The 10,370-nt window shown below is 37.6% G+C and overlaps 1 protein-coding gene across 1 annotated transcript in view; it reads right to left on the bottom strand.

The window, feature by feature from the left end:
• The window catches only part of LOC101296012 (DDB1- and CUL4-associated factor 13-like), a 17,129-nt gene that overhangs the window by 1,647 nt on the left and 5,112 nt on the right, over positions 1-10,370 (bottom strand). The window lies entirely within an intron of this gene.

Below are 10,370 nucleotides of genomic sequence, written 5' to 3'. Positions count from 1 at the left end.
GAATACATATCTGTTATAAACTTATTTGATTCTTGTTTCCTTGTTTATCTCAATCGGGAATCAAAGGTGATTCAGTTGAGGGGGAGTCCTTCCCCTTATATATATGATTGAGTTGTATTTTGTAAGACAGAGTTTTTGATATTTTTATAAACACATAGTGTTCTTGTTGCAGCACTGCTGCACATTTTGTTTTGATAAAAACTCTTTCTTTTGTTATTGCTTCATTGCATCCATCATTTCATTGTGATCGAGATCAGTGAGTTGGCGAACAAGGAGTGCTTAGTTCATCTGTTCAAGGCTGGATCCATTGATTGTAGAATAGGAAGATCGGTTGTAAAAGATCAAGCTAGTTTGTATGCTAGTAAACGTGAATGTTTTATACTTCACTGCTTGATAGAAACTGTAAATCTATTTGCTCTTAGTGGATTGTTTTAAGTGTGGACTACTATAAAGTCTCGCAGTGAGGTTTCCTTATGGAAGGTTTACACTGTAGTCAAATCTGGTGTTCTTGTTCTTCTCGTGGTTCCTGCAAACTGTTTTAACTCAGAAACAAAGAAATACCAGTGAATAGGTCCTAGTCATTTTTTTCATTTGGTACCAGAGCAGGTACTAGTCTTACTAGTAAAAGATCCTGTCAAAACATGGACCTATCCAAGTCAAATGGATCGATTAACAATCCACCTTTCTTTGGTGGAGGTTGTGAGCAATACTCATCCTGGAAGATATATATGAAAACTTTTTTATTTTCAGTAGATGAATTATTGTGGACTGTCATTGAGGATGGTTATGAACATCCTGTTCTTACTGATGAGAAAACTTCAATAGTGACACTTAAACCCAGAAACACCTGGAGTACAACAGAAGTCAATCTTCAAAAGGCAGATCACAAGGCAAGACATTGCATATTCACAGCTTTGTCTGAAGAAGAGAGAATCAGTGTAAATCATTGTGAAACAGCCAAGGAGGCATGGGATCTACTGGAACTCACCTATGAAGGAAACAAAAAGGTAAGATCTCAAAAGTTGCAACAACTTACTTATGAATTTGAAACTATGACTTTAAAAGAAGATGAAACTGTAGATGATTTTTATAGAAGGGTGTTAAAAGTGGCAGGACAGTGTAGGGGTCTAAAAGAGAAAATTCCTGAGCATAAACTTGTTAAGAAAATTCTCAGAGGTCTGCCTAAGAGCTATCAAGGAAAGGTTATCAGTATTGAAGATGCTTATGATTTAGATACCATGAAATTAGATGAATTGCTTTGAAATCTTAAGGCTTTTGAGCAAAGATGGATAGGTGGGGAGAAGAAACCAAAAAGTGTAGCCTTTAAAGCAACCAAAAAGGAAAGAAATGAGCGAAGTGAGGAAGATTCAGAAAAACTAGACTTGTATCTAATAACTAAGCAATTCAGACAGTTTATGAAAAACAAAAACTCAGTTGGAAGAAATTCCAAAGGAAATTTTAATTCTAGAAAGTTTCCCCACTCAAAGTCTGAGGGAGGCTCAAGCTCTAGAGCTGAGGGGAATAGGTTTAATCAAAATGTTACTCCTTCTGGTCCAACTTGTTTTACCTGTGGTGGCATTGGCCATATGGCTGCTGACTGTGGAAATAAGAAATATGCAGGTACTAATAAGTCTTTACTCTCTACTTGGAATGATGATGAAGAACAAACTGTAGCTTTTGTTTGTTCAACTAAAGGGTTTTCAGACTCAGATTCGGATGAGGATTTTGAAGAAGGACTAGATTATTATTGTGCTCAAATGTTCAAGGCCTCAAATCTATTGGTTCAGCAAAATAAAGTTCTACAAGATGAGGCTGAAGTATGGATCTCTAAATGTCAGAAAATGGAGAAAAAGTTTAGTGATTTACAACAGAGTTGGGAAGTTGAAAAAACCAAACTGGAAGAAGAGCTAAAAAACTTGCAAAGTGGAGATGAGGGAACCTGGAGGACTGAAAGATCCGAGCTAGTCAATGAGGTATTGTTTTTAAAAGATCAGAACTTAAAATTAACTAATGAAATCTCAAATCTGCAGGACAAGTTGAATATCTCAACTGAAAAATTCGAACAGTTCAAAACTAGCTCAGAAAAATCCTCTCAAATGTTGCTGGTTGGAAGAAGATATGGGGACAGATTAAGATTGGGATATAAGGGAGAAAAGGTATTAGAAACAAAGTTTGTTTCTAGCTTAAAAACTGAGATAGCTGAACCAGAAGAGTCTTCCAAACTCATCACACACTCTCTTTCAGAAGAAGTAAAGGTAAACTCTGGTAAGCAATTAATTAGAAATCGTTTCATTCCTACTTGTCATCACTGTGGTCAGTTAGGACACATTCGACCTAGTTGCAAAATTCTGAGTCAAAATAATTCTCAAAATGACATTAAATCACTCAAAAATGATTTGAAAACTCAAATGGAGAAAATCAATGAACTGTCAAAAATCATAATTCAAACCAAATCAAGTCCTAAAAGGAAGAAAATACTGTGGATTAAAAGGAAGGAAAATCTTAAGTTAAATGATGCTTCAGCTACTTGTTTAGTTGCCTTTACAGCTCTTGCAAGTAAGCACAAGGATACTTAGTATTTTGATAGTGGGTGTTCCAGACATATGACAGGAAATAAGGAGTGGTTCACTGCTTTCAATGATGAAGTCACCACAGGTAATGTGACTTTTGGGGATGGAAAGAAGGCTGCTATTCTGGCAAGATGAACTGTAAAGGCACCTGGAATGCCTGAGTTAAAAAATGTTTTGTTTGTTGATGGCTTGACAGCAAATCTTGTTAGTGTGAGTCAGTTAACTGATGATTTTGAAGATGTCTGGTTTAACAAACATAGATGTTTAGTTTTGAACAGTGCAGGAAAAAGAGTTATGCATGGAAGGAGAGCTTCAGACAACTGCTATCATACATCATCTGAAGATATGGAGGTTCTTCCGTGTCTCTCCATTAGATCATGTGAAGAGGAAATGGAGTTATGGCACAAAAAACTTGGTCACATGAATTATCCATATCTTCAAAGACTTTCAAACAAGGGATATATCAGAGAGTTACCTCTCCTTAAAGGATCCGATCCACGGACAAAATTTGTGGTGAATGCAGGACTGGAAAGCAAACTAAGGTTCCTCATAAGGCTGTCAATGCAGTCTCTACTTCTCAGGTCCTAGAACTGCTACATATGGATCTTGTTGGACCATCTCAGACTGAAAGCTTGGGTGGTAAAAATTATGTTTTAGTTGTAGTTGATGATTTTTCTAGATTCACCTGGGTTGAATTCTTGCATGACAAATATGAAACTTTTGACTTGTTCAAGGCTCTAAGTAAGAGATTAGAAAATGAAAAACAAAAGTTTCAGCTGATGATTTCTAGAATTAGATCAGACAATGGAACTGAATTTAAGAATAATGCATTCTTTGATTTTTGTGCTAGTAATGGGATTTTTCATGAATTCTCTTCTCCTATCACTCCACAACAAAATGGGGTAGTTGAAAGGAAAAATAGAGCCTTAGTAGAGATGTCTAGGGTCATGATACACGCAGCAGGTTTAAATCCTTGTGTTTGGGCAGAAGCCATCAATACTGCTTGTTATACTATGAATAGAGTGTATTTGAGACCAGGTACAGATCATATTGCTTATGAAATATGGAAAGGTAAGAAACTAATTGTTTCATATTTTCACATTTTTGGCAGTCCTTGTTACATTCTAAGAGATAGAGAATATCTAGGAAAATTTGAACCTAGAAGTGATGAAGGAGTTTTTCTTGGCTACTCTACAAACAGCAGGGCATATAAAGTGTATAATAATAGAACTAAATTAATGATGGAATCTATTAATGTTTCTGTTAATGACCCTCTATACGCACAAAAGAAAAATACAGATAGTTACACCGAGATCTCCATGACAAATCCTTCCTCAGAAGAGACTTAGTCAGAATCAGAAGATGATGGCATCTTTGCAACAGCTCCAAAATTTAGAACAGGTTTCAAACAAGTCAAGATGGATCATACGGTTCAAGATATTATTGAAAAAGCATCCGAAGGCATTCAAACCAGAAGGAAGGTTGCTGAGTCAAGCCTACAAGAAAGTGATTCTTTACACAACTCAGACATCATCTCACAGGAACAGGTTCTTTTATGTTTTGTATATGAAAAGAAATCTGACATTAACATTATCACTCACTTTGGTTTTGTTTCCTTAATTGAACCTAAAACTGTGAAAGAGGCAATGACTAACTCAAGTTGGATAAGTGCTATGCAGGAAGAACTTAACCAGTTCTCTCGTAATGAGGTGTGGGACTTAGTTCCCAAACCTAAAAATTGTAACATCATTGGGACTAAATGAATTTTCAGGAACAAAAGTGATGAGAAAGGTAATATCGTAAGAAATAAAGCTAGATTAGTAGCACAAGGATATTCTCAAGTAGAGGGAATTGATTTTGGTGAAACTTTTGCTCCTGTAGCTAGGTTGGAATCTGTTAGACTACTTCTTGCTGTTGCTTGTCATCTTAGATTTAAATTGTTTCAGATGGATGTCAAAACTGCTTTTTTAAATGGAATTTTACAAGAGGAAGTGTATGTTGCACAACCTCAAGGTTTTCAGGATCCACATCATCTGGATCATGTCTATAAACTTAAAAAGGCTCTCTATGGCTTAAAACAAGCTCCAAGAGCATGATATGACAGACTTTCTGTGTATCTTGTTAAAAAAGGTTACTCTAGAGGATCAATCGACAAGACTTTGTTTGTTAAGAAAATTAATGCTGATATCATAATAGCACAAGTCTATGTTGATGATATTGTTTTTGGCTCTACTTCTGATTTACTTGTGAAACAATTTAAATCTGTGATGGAAAGTGAATTTGAGATGAGCATGTGTGGTGAACTAACCTTTTTCCTTGGCTTGCAAGTTAAGCAACTTGACAATGGCATGTTTATTTCTCAGTCTAAATATGCAGAAAACTTAGTCAGGAAGTTCGGCCTGGATAGCAAGAAGACATCCACAAATCCAATGAGCACAACTACTAAGCTTACTGAAGATAAAGTGGGAAAAATTGTAGATCAAACCTTGTACAGGTCTATGATCGGTAGTTTACTGTATCTCACAGCCAGCAGACCGGACATATCCTTTAGTGTAGGCGTATGTGCACGATTTCAGGCAGACCCGAGAGAATCACATCTGGAAGCTGTGAAAAGAATTATTAGATATATTGCTGAAACAACAGGTTGTGGTTTATTTTACACTTTTGATACTAATGCAGAAATTGCTACATACTCTGATGCAGATTGGGGTGGAAATTTGAAAGATAGAAAAAGCACTTCTGGAGGGTGTTTCTTTGTAGGAAACAATATGGTGGCCTGGCATAGTAAGAAACAAAATTACATTTCCTTATCCACCACTGAAGCTGAATATGTAGCAGCTGGATCTTGTTGTACTCAAATGCTTTGGCTTAAACAAATGCTCTCTGACTATGGTATTTCCCAAGGTAAGTTGTCTATTTTTTGTGACAATACCAGTGCTATTAGTATCACTAAGAATCCTGTGTTACTCTCAAAGACTAAGCACATAGAACTCAGATATCACTTCATTAGGGACTTAGTTGAGAAGCAAATTCTTGAATTGAATTTTGTTCCTACTGAATCTCAATTTGCTGACCTGTTTACTAAAACTTTGGACACTGAAAGATTCTTAACGTTGAGAAATGCTCTGGGAATTCTGGAGTTTTAAGTTACTTCTGCACTGATCTGCTTAATGACATGTCTGATCTTGAAATTTGTCAAGAGAAAATTTCTACGCATAAGAACTATTTATGAGACTTTTCATTGTGTCTTATTCTGGACTTTACTATATTTTGTTATCACATCATCACTCTATATCTGTATCACTTTTATTTTTACTCTTTTTGTGGTATACTATCAAGCGCGGCATGCCATGAGATTGACAGAACACACTCATGATCATCGGTGACTCAAAAAAAACCAAAGGCTATCAATTTGTGCTGGACTTGACGTTTCTTTGAAGTAACATGGCTCTGGATGTGGCGAACTTCTCAGGGTGTTCAAGCCAAAAGGAGAGCGTGTCACGCCCCAATTTTCGAAAGATAAATTTCAAAAATTTTGGCATGATATATCCTAAAATATTAATATCCCAAAACCTGTTTCAACAAAAATCAAGGAAAATAAACTCAATGCGAAATGTAAATTTACATACAACTCCAAATTGAGTTAAATATTACATTTCCTTGTTTACATAACTTGAGAACAAGAAAGGGAATGTTCACATGAGTTTAATAATTCATATCCCAATGTATATAAAAAGAATATACAAAGACACTCAAAACCCAACAACAAAAAAAAAACCTGCCACTACGCCTCCATCTCAACCCTGTTGATCCTCACCTGCAGGTCTAACCCCTACACCAAGAAATGGTGCGCCGGGTTGTAAACAACAAACCCGGTAAGCTAAAAAGCTCATATGAGTAAACTCAAAAACAACACAACATTTATCACATCCAATATTCACAAGAGAGATTGGATCAATAAATTCAAACCACACATCAAACACATTACCCAAGAGATGTACCCATGAGTCCCAGATATTTAATAAAATACCTCTCATGACCTACCACAACACTATGTGTACCCATGGGTCCCAGATACCATATAGTATCTCCCATGACCTACACTGACAGACGGACTAGAGCTCTATTCCTAACCGTAACCAATCACCCGGCCAAAGGCTTGGAACCCGGTTTGACTGTCTAATATCAATACAAAAATGATAAATAGCATCTTAACCGCAACCAATCACCCAAAAAGGGCTTGGAACCCGGTTTGGCTATTTATCCAACAAGCACAAAAATTTTCACAACATTATCCACAACAACACAAGATCACAATTATTATTCTCAACAACATAATATATAAATCACATCATTATTCTCAACATCACAATATAAAGAAAACTTGTTTTATCTTACCTATGAGCCGTTGGCGATCAAGCTCATGAAATTTTAAAACAATTAAAAGCATGATATTAAAACCAACATCACCATCATTATCATTATATAACCATAATATCCTTAGGTTCAAAAGTGAACCTTGGTGAGGTTTACTCACCTAAATCTCCCGCTGCAAATTCCACAACCGACCAAGGTAAACCAACTCAACTTCACAAATCACCTAAAAATAGCACAATTAAAACCTTAGTAACTAAAATACTATAGGTTAACACAATACCCTTAACTAACCCTTAATTCAAGAGGTGACAACTTTCCAACGTCGTCGAACTTAGAGACCCACAAAGGCTGCCTCTAATCCTCCATTCCTAACTCAAACCTCCAACAAACCTAAAATCACACTTAACGTTCTAGCATGCCAACATTTCTTAAAACTAGCCACACTACCACTCAACAAGCTCACAGCAGTAAGGACTACCTAACCACAGGAAACTAGGGCTGCAACTCAACCGGACGCGCCGCCACAGGCGGCGGCGAGTGGGCCTCACGCGCCACCCCAAACTTCCGAATTTGAGAAAACTCAAAACATGAAACTTGTAGATTGAAGCATGGAGAGCAACTTTAATACCTGAGGTTTTAAACAATTTTGGCCAGAAACTGCCCGAAACTGCCCCGCAACTTCCACCACGAAAACAACCTTAAATCTGCAAATTCGGGCTCAACAACTCATAAACATACTTCAATCTATGCCTAGCCACTACTAGAAGGATGAGAGGAACCAGACTCACCTAAGTTAGCCTCTCGTTGCCGCCGAAATCGCCGGTTTTCCGGCGAGACAGCAGCAGCTTTGCTGCTCCGTGGCGGCTCCTAGGCGGCGAGACGGCAAGCAAGACTGCCCCAGAAATGGAGAGGGCGTCCGTACGAGTCCAACGGAACCGGCGGCGTCCAATTTGGTGGTCGGATGAGGGAGAAATCAACCGGAGAAGAATGAGAGCGTGAGAGAGTCGGGAGAGAGGAGAGAGAACTGGAAACTGGCTGCTGCAACTTTAGGGCTTCAAAAAAATAACTCCCACACATTTTTCTACTTATATATACTTTCCAAACCCGGAAACTAACTTTCTCTGACCATAACTTTCTCATACGACATCCGTTTTAGACGTGTCGCATGTCTACGAACTCGTATCGACAAGCTCTACAACTTTCATGAAGGAAGTTTTCAAAGATAACTTACGGAAAATAAAGTCAACTTTTGGCCTATTAAAAGTCAAGGCAACTTTAAATAAACTCCCGAACTTCAACTTCGCATAAACCTAAGAATTTTCATGAATAATCCTTCATTAAAATAAGGGAATAAAACAAGAAAAATAGAAATGAAAATCTAGGGTATTACAGAGCGTCAGTCTAAGAAAATGCAAAGCACCAAAAGAAACCAAAATAAACACAGCAAGCTAAGGTTTAAGCTGTTAAAGATCAAATGAAAGGTCTTAAGGTTCACTAAATGTTTCTTTTCCTGCTGATCCAAGGAAATGGCACCAAGTGTACAATGATCTGTTGTGTTGTGTTCCTCCAATCTGATGACATGCACTGCCTTGTGTGGTAATCCATATCTGGTAAAAGCACACACTCAATCTCAAATTGTTATGATGTGATCTCAGAGTATTTGTTTTAGTTAATAGAATACATCACAATGTTCCACTTCATAATTCAAGATCTTTTGCTTGTTTGAATAAATATTTTGACAAGATTTTCATGCAGATTTTTTTCCCAGATCTTCATTGCATGCGTGACTTAAAATCTCTTCTTTTTCTTGAGCATATCAACAATTCTTCCTCATTGGTCCACTGTTTTAGGGGGAGTTGATTTTGGTATTCCTAGATATTCAAAGAATCTCGGTCATTTATTACTAGAATTACTCTCCTAATTGATTTCCGTCTCTTTGGTTGCCTGCTCTAACCCTAATTGTGCAGTATATATTGCCAGGCCAAGGTCTCTCCCTCATCATCGTCTCTTTCTCTTCAGTTCTCACTTCTTTGCTTAAGTGTGCAGGCGACATGGTTCGTGGTAAGGAAGTCACACGCATCAACTCTACCAACTGGGGAGGACCTCATCCTGAAGATTGGTATAGCAGGAGAAGAGCTCTAGGCCTTCCTACTCATCCCTCTGAAGAAGCTCATGATCCTAGCATTCCAAGACCGCGCACTCCTCAGGTCGTTCCTCCTCCACCTCCTTCTCCTCCTCATCGCACCCCTCCGCCAAGACGGCACAACAACCGTCCCAACAATGTTCAGGCCAACCTGAATGAGATGTTTCAATACATGGTTGTCATCCGGGCTCGACAGGAGGCACATGGTCGCATGCTTGACTCGGTTCTAAGGGAGCTCCAAACAATCCATCGCACTCTTGCAAATCTGTCTGGCTCCATCTTGGATCTTCAAGCTATGCAGCCACAATCCCCTCCCACTGGTGTCATTGGTGATGAAGAGGAGGACTTTCTTGACGAAGTGGACTGGAAGCCCTAAGGCATTCAAATTCAAGGGGGAGAAGTCTTTTGCTGTTTTTGTTTTATGCAGTTTCAAATAGTCTTGAACAATTTTTCTTCGGTTCTTGGGTTGTAAGTGCTTAAGCACAGATTTTTGGATGCTTTGTTTATTTATTGAACAATGGTACTTGTAATCTTTTTGCTGATCATGGGAGATGATGAGTCTTGATCCCAATAGATCAGTAAAATCTTTTGGTACTGTCTCAATGATCTTTGATTCTCATATGTGATATTGTTCTCACAGATAAAGAATCACGAGAGACTTCCAAGTATTTTAGTTTTGGTATTTTTATCTGTGATACTTAAACTGTGTCTTTACAGGTACAAAAACATCAAGGTTGAATATGAATGCCATAGGGGGAGATTGTAAGGGTATGGCAGTCATATTCAACCTAAGAATCTGGAAAGCTCAAGTTTCCTAGCTCAACCAAGAGAAGTCTTGCTCGACTGGTTTTTGACTACAGTCACTCTGATCTCGATCTATGAGGTAAATGCATATCATGCATATCATGTTTACAACTAAAAGATTGAGTTTGTTTTTGGTAGATATCTGTCTAAATTATCCTTGAGATATTTTAGGAAAATAGATGTTTATCTGTTAGGAAAGAATATGAAATACATATCTGTTATAAACTTATTTGATTCTTGTTTCCTTGTTTATCTCAATCGGGAATCAAAGGTGATTCAGTTGAGGGGGAGTCCTTCCCCTTATATATATGATTGAGTTGTATTTTGTAAGACAGAGTTTTTGATATTTTTATAAACACATAGTGTTCTTGTTGCAGCACTGCTGCACATTTTGTTTTGATAAAAACTCTTTCTTTTGTTATTGCTTCATTGCATCCATCATTTCATTGTGATCGAGATCAGTGAGTTGGCGAACA

This window comes from Fragaria vesca, linkage group LG5 (genome assembly GCF_000184155.1).
Source record: "Fragaria vesca subsp. vesca linkage group LG5, FraVesHawaii_1.0, whole genome shotgun sequence".
NCBI lineage: Eukaryota > Viridiplantae > Streptophyta > Magnoliopsida > Rosales > Rosaceae > Fragaria > Fragaria vesca.
This window is presented reverse-complemented; position numbering and strand designations above follow the sequence as displayed.